The 14,303-nt window shown below is 37.6% G+C and overlaps 1 pseudogene; it reads left to right on the plus strand.

The window, feature by feature from the left end:
• The first annotated feature begins 2,775 nt into the window (after nucleotides 1-2,775).
• On the plus strand, nucleotides 2,776-2,849 carry LOC147821924 (U2 spliceosomal RNA; annotated as a pseudogene).
• Nucleotides 2,850-14,303: the final 11,454 nt, after the last annotated feature.

Consider the following 14,303-nt stretch of genomic DNA (forward strand, 5'->3'; position numbering starts at 1 on the left):
TCTTAGAACACTCTAATACCTCAACAGTATCTCTATGATCTCATTATGATCTTATATTACATTTCTCTAATGGATAGTGACATTGAAAATCTTTTCATTTGTTTATTTTCCATCATCTTTGGCGAAATGTCTCTTCACAGCTTTTGCCCAATTTCTAATTGGATTGTTTGGGGTTTTGGGCTGGATTTTTGAGAATTCTTTATACATTCTGGATACTAGTTCTTTATTTGATATGTGTAATGCAACTATTTTCTCCCAATGCATAGTTTGTCTTTGCATCCTTTGGGGTCTTTCACAAAGCAAATGCTATTTTGATGAACTCCAATTCACCATTTTGTTCTCTCCCCCGCCCCCAAGGATTAAACCCAGGACCTTCATAATGAGCTACCTCTCTGAACCTTTTTTATTTTGAGATAGGGTCTCCTGAGTTGCCTAACTGCTCAGGCTAGGCTCAAACTTGAGATCCTTCTGCCTCAGCCTCCCCATCTGCTAGGATTACAGGTGTGTGCTACTATTCCTCTCTTATCATTTTCTTTTTTTTCAACATATTTTTCTGTCACATTTATGCCCCAAAGATTTTCTCTTATGTTAATCTTCTAAAAGTTTTATAGTTTTATATTTTACATTTAAATCTAGGATCCATTTTTGAGATTTTTTTTATACTCTGAGGATTAGAATGAGGACGTTTTGTTTTGTTTGTTTTTGCCTATTTGATATCCAATTGCTCTAGTACAGTAGTGGTAAACCTGTGGTACCATGCTGCTGCAGTAGGCTATTTGTATCATTGGAAGGTCTAAAAGGTTCTCCATCACTGCTCTAGTACATTTGTTTAAAAAAGACTACCCTTCCTCCACTAAATTATTTTTGTTTTGGTGATGTTGGTGGTAAAATACATACAACATAAAATTTATCACAGTAACCTTTTTAAGTGTACAGTTCAGTAGCATTAAGTGCATCTGTGTTGTACAAACTCCACCACCATTTATCTCCAGAACTTTTTGATCATCTCCAAATGAAACCCTACCCATTAAACCCTAATTCCCCACTACTCCTTCTGTCAACCCCAGGCTATGCCATCCTATTTTCTATCTCTATGAATCTGGCTGTTCAAGGTGCTTCATGCAAGTGGAGTTATACAATATTTATCCTTTTGTGTTTGGCGTCTTTCATTAGCATAATGTCCTCAAGTTTCAATTGTCTTGTGGTAGGCATTGGAATTTCTTTCCTCTTAAAGGCTGAGTGATGTTCTGTTGTAAGTATATGCCATTTTTATATTTGCTTGTTTATCCCTTAATCCATTGGTAGATTCTGGATTATTTAACCTTTTGGCTGACATAAATAGTGCTACTATGAACACTGTTGTACAAATATTTGTTTGAGTCCCTGCTCTCACTTCTCTTGTGTCATTGAACTGCTTTTGGATGTTGATCAAAAAAATTAGTTGGTGGGCCAGGGATTTAGCTCAGTGGTTCTGCTGCCTCCCCTGCAAGCGCAAGGACCTGAGTTTGATTCCGGGTACCAAAAAAAAAAGTTAGTTGGCTACACTTGTGTAAGGCTATTGCTGAGTTCTGTCTTATGTTGCATTGAACAAATGTATCTCTAGAAACACTGTGTAGTCAATGTAAGTCTTAAAATCTGGTAGAGTTATCCCTCCATTTTTTTTAGCTTTTTCAGAATTGTTTCAGCTATTATAATTCTTTTGTTTTCCATATAAATTTTAGAATAATCTTGCCTATTTCTACAAATAATCTTGTTGAGATTTTGAAAGGAATTGAATTATTCACAGCTTTACCACGTTGAGTCTTCTAATATATGAACAGGGCATGCCTTTCCATTTATTTAGATCTTCTTTGACTCCTTTCCTTGGGGTTTTGTAGTTTTCAGCATGTAAATCCTTGTCCACACAAGTCTATATTTGTAAGGTTTAAAGCTAAGTATTCTGCTCTGGGAATGATTCTAAACAATGCCATTGATTCTCATATGTTGATTCTAAATCCCTATAACTTACTGAATTCATTTATTAGTTCTAAAGCTTGGATTTAGCTCAACGGTACCATGCCTGGCTCACAAGCACAAGGTCCTGAGTTCAATCCCTGGTACCAAAACAAACAAACAAACAAACAAAAGATTACATGGGAAATGCTACATAGACAATTACGTCATCTGCAAGTAAAGACATCTTTAGTTCTTTCTTTCTGGTCTATATCTCTTTTGTTTCCTTTTCTTGCCTTTTCACAGTGGCTAGAACTTCTAGCAGTGAAAGGTGAAAGCAGAATTTCTACCATCACCCCAGTCTTTGAAGGAAAGTATGTGTTCAGTCTTGTGACAGTATGTATACTGTTAGCTGTAGATTTTTTTGTAAAAGTCCTTTATCAAGTTGAGGAAGTGTCTCTCTACTTTTAGTGAGAGCTTTACTAGGTGTTGAATTTTGTTAAATGCTTCTTTGGTCAATTGATACAGTCATGTAATTTTTCTTCTTTAGTTCACATTGATTGATATTTTTCAGTATTGAGGATTGAACCAGAGCCTTTGCACTGAAATCCTCAGCCCTCTTTATTTCTTATTTTGAGATAGGGTCTTGCTAAGTTCCTTAAGGACTCAAACCTGAGATCCTCTTGCCTCAGCCTCCCAAAACGCTGGGATTACAGGCCTGCACCACCACACTTGGCTTATTCTTGAATATTAAACCAACTTAACATACCTGAAATGAATCCCACTTGATGTGGTGGAAAATGATTTTTATATATGGTTGAACCTATTTTATAAAATTTTGTTATCACTTCTCGGCCTTTTGGCTAAGATCAAGTGTAGTCTAAAATTTTGTTAAGAATGTTTGCATCTAAATTCATGTGAGATATTCTATAATTTTCTTCTTTTTTTCCCACTGTCTTTATCTACTTTTGGTATCTAAGTTATATTGGCTTCATAGAATGAGTTGGGAAGTGTTCCCTCCTCTTGTGTTTCCTAGAAAGTATTATGTAAAATCAGTGTTAATTCTTTGTAAATGTTTTGTAGATTTTTCAGGCAAATTATCTGGACCAGATTTCCTTTTAGGAGTTTTCTTTTTTAATGTTTGTGACTTTTAGTGTCTTTTTTATTTTAAAATGTAGCAAAATACAAATACCATAAAATTTAGCATCTTAAGCACTTTCAAGTGTCCTTGAGGTAGAGTTAAGTGTACTGACACTGTTGTACAACCAATCTTCAGAACTTTTTCATCTTGCAAAATGGAAACTGGACCTATTAAGCAACTTCCTTTTCTCCTCTTCCTCCAGCCCCTGGCAATCACCTCTCTATTTTTTTTGTGTGTGTGATTTTGACTACTCCTAAAGACCTCACTGTAACCATTAATCATATGTCAGCTTTACTGAATTAAGAAGCATCTAGCATATTAGTCAAGCACAGTTCTAGGTGTGTCTGTGGGGTGTTTCCAGAGATGACTGGCTTGTAGGTCAGCAACTGAGGGGAGAAGACCTACCCCAGCTGTGGATGACACCAATCAATAGTCTTGTAGCCTGAGGGAATAAAGAAAAAAGAGAGAAGAGAAGAAAGAAATTGGCAGGATTTTGATGAGCTCCAGTTTGTATGGGTGTGTCTTTTGCCTCTGTTTCCTTTGAACATCAGTCTCCAGTCAGCCTTCCAATGCAGACTCAGCAGAGACTCTCTAGGAGCTTCTGGGGCCTGACCTCAGATTGGCACTGTATCTTTGATCCCTCTTATTCTGAAGCTTCTATCTTCTTGGATTGAGCAGCTACTGAATCTTCTGGTTCTGCAGTGTGCAGATTGTCACTGTGGAATCTCGTGCCTCTGACTTTGTAAGCCTGCTTAGTACAGCCCCTCACAGAATTACACAGCACATGTTTTTCCTATTGATCCTGTCCCTCTAACCCTAACCAACACTTGTAAAAAATAGAATAGTGTATTTGCCTTTCGTGACTGGCTTATTTCACTTAGATTTACTTATGTTATAACAGGTGTCAGAATTTCCTTCTTTCTGAAGGCTAATGTTCCATGACATGTATATACCGTATTGTGTTTATCCACTGAGAGACATGGGCATTGTCCCTATCTTGGCTATTGTGATTAATGCCACTACAAATATTGGTGTTCAAATATCTCTTCAAGACCCTGCCTTCAGTTCTTTTGAATATACATCCAGAATTGGAACTGATGAATCATGGTGATCCTTTGTTTAATTTTCTTGAGATTCATCACTAAGTTGCTAAATTGACCAGACTGAGCTCCAAATCGTAATCTTCCTGCCTCAGCTTCCCAGAGTGCTGGGATTTTAAGTAGTTACTTTCCAGTCAGTCCTCATTACCCACCTTACCTGCCCAGCCCTATAATAGCCACTAAACTACTTTATTTATAATATAGATAAGCTACTCTGCATATTTTATATAAATGCAACTTAAGAGCTTTTGTGCCCAACTTCAACTTAGCATATTTTCTAGGTTCATCTATGCTGTACCCTGTACCATTCATCCCTTTTCATTGCTGAATAATATTCATTTCTTTGGCTATATTACATTTTGCTTAACCATGGATATTTGGGCTGCTCACATACTTTGGGTATTGTGAGTAATGCTGCTACAGACATCTGTGTACAAGTTACCACATACACTGTCATTTCTCTTGAGTATACATCTAGATGTAGAATTACTGGACCAAGTAACTGTTGTTTAACATTTTGAGAAACTGTCAAATTGTCTTCCAAAGCTGCTCCACAATTTTATCATATCTGAGAAGACAATGCCTAATTAAAGAACAGAAAGATTTACCTTATTTAAAAAATGTTTTTTGATACCAGGGATCAAACTTGGGACCTTGCACTTGCAAGGCAGGCAGTGGAACCACTAAGCCAAATCCCCGGCCCAACCTTTATGTTTTTTTCTAAAAGTTAAATCTAGGCTAAGTCTAAGAATGCTTGTCTAGCATGCATGAAACTCTGGGTTCAATCCCCAGGACTGAAAAAATAAAAGTTAGGTCTATGATTCATTTGGAGTTATTTTTTCTGTAAGGTGTAAAGAAGATGTTCAACTTAATTCTTTTGCCTGTGGACATCCATTTTCCTAGTATCATTTGCTGAAAGATTTCTTTCCTCATTGAATTGTTTTGGCATTCTTACAGAAAATCAGTTGACCATAAATAAAAGGTGTTTTGGGGCTGAGGACTTACTTAGTTCAGTGGTACCACCACCTGCCTTGCAAGTGCAAGGTCCCGAGTTTGATTCCTGGTACCAAAAAAAAGTGGTAATACAAGGGTTTTTTTTTTCCCCATTAAATTTATTGGTACATTTTAGGTATAAAATACAATTACATTCATCATTGGGATCTTGTACCTTTACATGATGTATCTTGGTTCTTATTCTTTCCCCCTTCCCCTGCCCTCCCTTCACCCCCTCCACCCTTCCCTACTTGCAAAGACTTTGTTTCCATTTTTTCTCCTTTTCTCATATTTTTTCTTTTCCCTTCTTTCCTTTCCCCAACCCCTCCCACTTCCCCTACTCCTTTAGACCTTTTCTTCCTATTACACAATATCAATTACAGATTTTTAAAATTGCAATATCAAAATTTAGAGGACATTACCACAGATTTTACAGAATTTTAAAGGATATAGAAAGCATATTACAAAAATCCGTTTTGAAATAAATTTGACAACTTCTAAGAAGTACCTTGGAAGATAAATTAATGAAACTGACTCTGGAGGAAATATAAAATTTGAATAGCACCTATTAAAGAAAGTATATTCCTATCTTGAAAACCTACCCATATGACAAAAACAGGCTCATATACATTTTAACTGATGAATTATATCAAACATTTAAAGCAGAAAAAAGAAGGAACACTTCTCTCCTCATTTTAGGAAATCAACATTGTGTTAATATTAAAACTGGATAAAGATAATAGAAGAAAAAAGTATGAACATAGATAGAAATTTGTTTAACAAAACAAACTATTAGAAGTCAGATCTGGCAGTATGTAGAAAGTGGTTTTATTATAGGGATGGCAGTATTGGTTCAGCATTGGAAGATCCACCCCCAAAAGTCATCATTTTAACAGAGGAAAGGAAAAAGCCATACGATCCTGTCGCTAGTTGCAGAAAAAATATTTGACTAAATTCTACAGCTATTCATGGTAAAAGCTATCAGGAGACTAGAAGTAGAACAGAACCTTCTCAACAGATAAGACATGTACTCCGTACTTCAGCAAAAATGCCTTATATGAATGGAGAAGATATAATGCTTTCTCCCTAAGGTGGGGAACAAGGGCAGATATGCTTACTCTTCATCTGTTCATTAAACTTTGAAACAGGCCCAAACCAAAATAGTCTGGAAATAAAAAGACACAATTAGCATACGATTGGCAAGGTATAAGTAAAATCTTTATATGTAGATGAAATGATCATCTACAGAGAAAATACTAAGAAATCTCCAGGAGCCCCTAAAAGTTGTATTTGAATTTAGCAGGATTAAGAAACACAAAGTATATATATGTATACTTGTTATAAATGAAGAATTGGATGTTGAAATTTAAAAGTTATGTAGGAGTACAAAGGACCAAGAAAAGTAAAAAGAAAAAAATAAACAGTGTTGGAAGACATTTATTACCTAATTTTAAGACTTCCTCTAAAGCTACAGTAATCAAGGCAGTGTTGGCATAAGGAAAGACATATAGATCAATGGAATAAAACAGAGAATCTAGAAATAGAACCACACATATATGGTCTACTGAGTTTTGAAAGATTATTTAACATTAACATTTTATAGAACATAAACTCAATTCAACAGCAGAGGAAAAGATAGTGTTTTCAGCAAATGGTACTAGAACACCTGTTATCTGTATGTAAAAAATTAACCTCAACCCTTTTTGTCCATACATAAAGATAAGTTGAAAGGATCTATGAACCTAAATATGAAAGACTAAAACTATAAAACTTTAAGAAGAAATTATAAGGGAAAATGTTCATGAATTTAGGGTAGGCAAGAATTTCCTAGGATACAAAAAACATGATGTATAAAAGAAAGAAATTGATAAATGAGATTCCATCAAAATTTAGAACTTTAAATGACATCGTTAAGAAAATGAAAAGTAGTCCTTAAAGAGACCATATTTATAATACATATAACCTAAGACCAGAATATATAACGAACTTAGAGCTCATTAATAGACAACCCAATTAAAAAGTAGACACAAGAAGATGATAAATAGCCAGTAAGCATAAGGAAAGGTGTGCAACACTAGAATCAGAAAAATAGTAATCAGTACAATAACAAGATCATATTATACACTCATTAGGGAGATGAAGTTGAAAGTTTTAAAAGAACAGATGTCAGCTTAGGTGGAATCAGTTAGAACTTTCAAATACTGATCTTGTTTCTTGACCCATTCTGCTAGTCTATTTCTTTTGAATGGTGAATTGCGACCATTAACATTGATGATTATAACAGATACATATTGACTTATCATTGTCATGACTTTTTCTTTTTGTTGGATTCTCCCCCTTTGCATTTAATTTCTTGTCACGCCCAACAGATTCATTCTGCTGGCCTTCCTGGGGTTGTGATCTTCATTGTCTTTTCCTAGGATATTGCCTAAAATGTTTTGGAGTGCTGGTTTGGTATTCATGAAGTTCCTAAGATGCTCTTTGACATGAAATTATCTTATTTCTCCATCAATTTTGATAGTTTTGCAGGGTACATCAATCTGGGTTGGAGGCTGTTTTCCTTTAGGGCTTGAAATATGTCACTCCAAGCTCTTCTTGCCTTGAGGGTTTGCGCTGAGAAGTTTGCTGTGATTCTGATGGGTTTTCCTTTGTATGTAATTTGTTTCTTTTCTCTAACTGCTTGTAGAATTTTGTTCTTCTGTTGGGTTTCTGGAATCCTAACTATTATATGCCTATGTGTAGATGTTTTTTGACCATGGCTAGTTGGAGTCCTATATGCTTCACTTATTTGTATGTCAAGTTCTTTTTCCCTACTAGGAAGTTTTCTGGCATCACCTCTGTGAACAGTTTTTTTTATGTCATCTGCACACTCTCTTGTTTCTTCATTGGCTCCAATCAGTCTTATGTTATTCTTCTTTGCATCATCTAGCAGCTTCTGGATTGATTTCTCGTGGTTCCTTACAATTTTAAAGAAATTTTTCTTTTCCTAGTCACTAATTGCAATCTTATCTTCTATATATGAAATTCTATCCTCACATTGGCTCATTCTGCTGTGTAGACTTTCAATGGAGTTTTTCATCTCCTGGAAATCTGTTTGTATCTGTTTTAATGGATTCCATTTGTTTCCTATTTTGGGATTCCATCCTGTTCCTCAGCTCCTCAATTTTTTTATCTGTGTCCTCTCTAGATTTATTAATCATGTCTTGCACTGTGGGCACAGTCTCTGCTGTTATATGAGAAATTATTTCAGATTTCATTTTTTCCAAATCCTCTTTTGTTGCTGGTTCATGGAGTCCAGGTGATTGAGTATCAGATTGTTCCATCTCATTTCCCTTTGGGGTTGCTCTAGGTGATCTGGAAGTCTAGTTTTGAGGCTTGTTTATGTGTCTTTTCATTTCGTTGTGGGGGGGGGGGGCGTGCTGCTGGCGACCGTGGCGCTCACCTGCTCTGCGCTGGGAGCCGTGCTCTGGTGGCCCGGGAGCCCCAACCTGGGTGCTGGGATTGGCTCACCTCCTCTGCATTGGGAGCTGGGCTTTTTTTGTAGATTCTTTAGGATGCTGTATATACAAGATCATGTAATCTGCAAATAAAGGTAATTTTATTTCTTCCTTTCCAGTTGGGATGAATTTTATTTCTTTTTACATCTAGTTGACCTCTCTAGAACATCTGTTGCATGTTAAGTAGAAGTGACAAGAGTGGACTTCTTTGTCTTGCACCTAATTGCAAGGAGTAAGCTTTTAGTCTTTTGCTGTTACAAATGATGTTAGCATGGGTTTTATCAGATTAAGTTCCCTTATTTTACTAGTTTATTACATGGTTTTATCATGAAAATTTTAACTTTGTAAAATACTTTGTCAAAATTTTCTGTGTCTGTTTAGGTGATCTCATGTTTTTCCCCTTTCTTGTATTAATATGATGTATTATATTGATTGATTTTTGTGTCAGTTTTGTATTCCTAGCATAAATTCTAGTTGGCAATGGTGTACAATTCCTTTAACATGCTGCTGGACTCAGTTTTCTAATCATTTGCTGAGAATATTTTTGCATCTACTTTTATAAGGGATCTTGGTCTGTATTTTTCTTGTGATGTCTTTCTCTGGTTAAAATTGGATTCCTAGAATGAGTTAGAAAATATTCTCTCTCTTATATTTTTCAGAAGCATTTGGGAAGTATTCTATTAAGCCTTTAAAAATATTTTGTAATGTTTACCAGTTATCTGGTCCTGGGTTTTTCTTTGCTAGAAAAAAAATTTCATTACTAACTCAAAATTCATCAAATTTGGGGAAATTTACCTGTTATTTTTTATTGAGAATTGGCCATTTTTCTTGAATGTTTTTCCTAGTTTGAAGTAAGCTTTTGGTTCCAAAAAAAGTTAATTTCTAGAGCTTTTGTCAATTTTTTTTCATTGCTTTTATGGAGGGGTGAGATTTGGATTTGTTTTCACTCCTCCATTTTCACTGATGTCACTCCTTGGTTTGGTTTCTGATGGAGTAGATATGAACATCCTAATTGATGATTTATTTATGGTTATAAAGATAGGTATAGGGATGATCATTCTCAAAATTTATTGTACTTAAGAATTAACCAGGAAAAAAAGAATTAACTAAGGGTGATGATTATAAATACATATTAGTAGATCCAACCACAAATTCTAAAAATTGTAGTCTTGGGCCAGGTAATCTGCATTTTAGGCAGATGTTCATAGGACCCTCTTTAAAGACACTGGATTAGAAGAAGTAAAAGCAATAAACAAATTGGGAGGCTGAGAGGAGGGGAGGCTGCATACATGTGTTCATTTCACTTTTTTTTTTATAGAATAAAGCCAGGAGAAACTGCCTACTCTCAGAGAAATCAAGATGTACACTTTACACTTCACAGTTGGGGAGTTACCTATAGTAAGAACAATACTTCTGCTCCAGACAGCAGAGCTGGAGTGAGACAGGACAACTTTTACTTTTTTTCTTTATTGTTTGACCTTTCTTTCTCAAATGCAATTGTTATGTTTATAATGAAACAAATTCAAATAAAATGATGGGGGCTGGGGATTTAGCTCAGTTGTGCCACCTCCTGCCTCACAAGCAAAAGGTTCTGAGTTCAATCCCCGGTACCAAAAACAATAACAAGAGCAACAACAAAAATCAAATAAAATGATGGAAGTAGAAAGGGGCTATTGGCCAATATCTCCATTTCCCTTCTCCTGCTGTAGCCAGCACAATCCTACCTACCAACCATTCAGGATCTACTGCAGATGGGGTGTGTCCTGGCACAGGAAGGACATTGTGGAGCTGGGCTCCTCTCTTTTAGCATGGGCCATGCCCTATCATCTGCCTCTAGAGGCAAGCACAGGTAATGGAGTTGGAGCAAAATGAAGAGCACACTGGGATATAAAGAATTGTTAGCTGTTGCCTAAGAGCTGCAGGCTGGAATCACAGGGCCTGGATTCTCAGGGTTGAGAAGGACCTTTTGAAGGTCTCTCAGTGACCCAGTCCCTTCCAGAACCAGCAGTCTTTGGGACTTAAAAATAGGCATAAGCCAGGCATGGTGGAACATGCCTATAATCCTAGCTCTCTAGGAGGCTGAGGCAGAAGGACTAAAAATTGGAGCTCAGCCTGGACAATTTAGTGACCTAAAGAGACCCTGTCTCTAAATAAATATAAAAAGGCTGGAGATGTAGTTTAGTCAAAGCCTTGAGTTCAGTCCTCAGTACTGGGGAAAAAAACCAAACAAAAACATAGGCATAAAGTAAAAAACAAACTTTGCTTGGAAGATAGCTGTGGCAGTTGGCCTAAGCTCACACATGGATTCACCAGCCAACTGTCTCAGAGGCCTGGGCAGAGAGGTCACCTTAACAGGATGTGTGGGAACCCAGAGCTTTGGAACATGCAAGCGAGGGTGGGGCATGACAGATGTGACTCCCAAACAGCGGAGGAATCTTGCTCCCTGACCCCTGTTCAGAAGGGCTGGCTCCTGGGTGAAGTTTATCGAGATTGTGGAACCTAAAGCCTTCCAGTCCAAAGCCCGTTCCAGAGACTCGGTGTCCTTTCCATGGTGGAGGTGTTTCTCCCTTCCAAAACATCCTGTGCTGACCTGGAAGTGCCTCAAAACAGAAAAGTAAAAAATCAACCTTGTCCATAGTGCCCAGAGTCCATGGGGGCTGGAAGGAGGGCACCCACGGTTAGGAGGCCAGGCTGCATGTGGCCTAGGGGGCCAAAGGTGACAATCCTCTGATGAGCAGAGGGGTTGAGTCGGAGAGTCAGTGTGGGGAGGTTTTGTCACAGTGCTGTGAGAATTCGGGATGGACCTCTCAGAGGGGAAGGGGAAGGCTTTTCAGATGGAAGAGCACTTGAGATGAGCCTTTGAAGGGCAAGCTTCAGAATATCACCCTTTAAATAACAGGGGGAGATGCCCTAAAGGACAGTATTAGCCTGTGGTGCACACCTGTAATCCCAAATACTCAGGAGGCTGAACCAGGAGGATCACAAGCTCTAGGCTAACCTGGGCAACTTAGTGAGATCCTGTCTCAAAATAAAAAATAAAAGTTCTGTGGTAGAACATTTGCCTAGCATGTGTGAAATTCTGGGTTCAATCCCCAGCACCACAAAGATAAAACAAAAAAACCATGATAACTAGGGAGCATTGCAATGCAGAAACACATGCCATGACACTGTTAAAAACAAAATGAGGATTACATAAGACATGTTGAAACAATAATTCATGGCTGTAAAGATCAGTAACAAGATGTCATCAGCCAAGATTGGATAGACAGTTGTTGGACAGGTGACTTCGCAGAAGTGTTTCTGTGTGAGGCGGGTTGCAGGGGCCTTTCTGTAGTCTTTTTCTTCTTTTGGTACTGGGGATTGAGTAATCTCCCACTAAGCTACATTCCCAGCTTTTTTTATTTTGAGACAGGGTTTTACTAAGTTTCCCAGGTTGGCCTCAGATTTTCAATCCTCCTGCTTCAACCTCTCAAGTAGCAGGTAGCAGAGATTCTAGGTGTGCGCCACCATGTCATGCTGCACTGGCTGTTTTTCATGACAATTCTTTTTTTTTTTTCTTTTTTTGGTACCGGGGATTGAACTCTGGTCCTTGCGCTTGCGCAGCAGGAGGAGAAACCACTGAGCTAAATACCCGGCCCAACGTAAGTCTTTTTTTGTTGTTGTTGTTAAATTCTTTTATTGGTACATTGTAGGTATACAACACAATTACATTTCTCATTGGGAATTGTACCTTTACATAATGCATCTTGGTTCTTATTTTTTCCCCATTCCTAGCCCTCCCTTCACCCCCTCCACCCTTCCCTATTTACAAAGACTTTATTTCCATTTTTTCCATTTCTCATCATTTTTCCTTTCCCTTCTCTCCCTTCCCCTGCCCCTCCCACTACCCCTAGCCCTTTGGAGCTTTTCTTCCTAGTTTGCATTATCGATTATTCATTCTAATTATTGGTACATTTTAGGTATACAATATAATGACATTCGTCATTGGAAATTTGCACCTTTACATAATCTCTCTTGGTTCTTATTTTTTCACCCTTGCCCAGCCCTCCCTTCAACCCCTCCAGTCCTCCCTATTTACAAAGATTTTATTCCTATTTTTTCCATTTTCTCATATTAATCCCATTCCCTTCTTTCCTTTCCTCTACCCCTCCCACTTCCTTCCCCTTTGCCCCTTTTCTTCCTATTTCACATTACCTATTATACATTTTAGTCCTTATTTACACTTTCAGTTTCTCACACCAGAGAAACTATTCAGTATTTATACATGTGTGTCCTATTTATTTCTTTTCTTTTCTTTTTTTTTTTTTTGGTACCGGGGATCGCGTAGCAGGCAGCGAAACCACTGAGCTAAATCCCCGGCTCCGTCCTATTTATTTCACTTAAGAGTATCACCTCAATATGCATCCACTTAGCTATAAATGTCTCTAATTTCTCATTTTTTATGGCTGAGTCATACTCCATTTTATTAAAAAACCACATTTTCTTTATCCAGTCTCCAGTTGGTGGGCATTTGGGTTGTTTCCAAGTTTTAGCTATCACAAACTGCTGCTATGAACACGGGCGCACATATATCACTGTGGTATGATTCTTTTAATTCTTTGGGGAAGATCCCCAGCAGTGGAATAGCAGGGTCAAATGGGACTTCCAGTCCTAGTTCTTTGAGGTATCTTCATACTGATTTCCACAGTGCTTGCACCAGTCTACACTCCCACCAGCAGTGGAGCAGGGTTCCTCTTTCCCCACAGCCCTGCCAGCATTTGTTATTGGTTGATTTCATGATAGCAGCCATTCTTTCTGGAGTGAGGTGGAATCTCAGAGTTGTTTTCATTTGCATCTCTTGAATGACCAGTGATGTTGAACATTTTTTCATGTATTTATTTGCTATTTCTACTTCTTTGTGTGAGAAATGTCTGTTCATTTCAGATGCCCATTTTCAGATTGGGTCTTTAAATTTGGGAGGTCTGATCTTTTTGAGTTCTTTATAGATTCAAAATAGTAGACCTTTGAGGAAAAGCAGGTGAAGATTTTTTCCCACATTGTGGGTTGTCTCTTCACACTGCTGGTGGTTTCTCTTGCTGTGCAGAAGCTTTTTAATAAGAAGAGATCCCACTTGTTGATGGTTTGTGCTAGTTTACAGGCAACTGAGGTTTTGTTCATAAAATCTTTTCCTACACCAATGTCTTCAAGAGTTCTACCTAACCTCTGTTCCAACTGGTTCAGGGTTTCTATTTTAATATTTAGATCTTTAATCTATTTCAATTTTAGTTTAGTGCATGGCGAGAGATACAAGTCTAGTTTTAATCTTTGTCAAGTTGAAGCCCAATTTTTCCAGCACCATTTATTAAAGAGGCTATCTTTCCTCCAGTGAGGGTGTTTGGCTCCTTTATTGATGATGAGATGGCTGAGTGTTTCTGGTGTTGTTTCTGCATCTTCTAATCTGTTCCACTGGTCCTCAGGTCTGTTTCTTTGCCAATACCATGCTGTTTTTATCACAGTAGCTTTGTAGTATAGTTGCAGGTTGGAGATTGTGATACCCCCTGTCATGTCTCTGTTACCTAGAATTGCTTTTGCTATTCTGGGTCTCTTCTTGCTCCAAATGAATTTTTGGATTGTTTTCTCAAGGTCCATGAAGTATGCTGC

Source organism: Heterocephalus glaber, unplaced genomic scaffold, assembly GCF_053883595.1.
Source record: "Heterocephalus glaber isolate CG9 unplaced genomic scaffold, H.glaber_assembly_v1.0 deba00001687, whole genome shotgun sequence".
Taxonomy (NCBI): Eukaryota; Metazoa; Chordata; class Mammalia; order Rodentia; family Bathyergidae; genus Heterocephalus; species Heterocephalus glaber.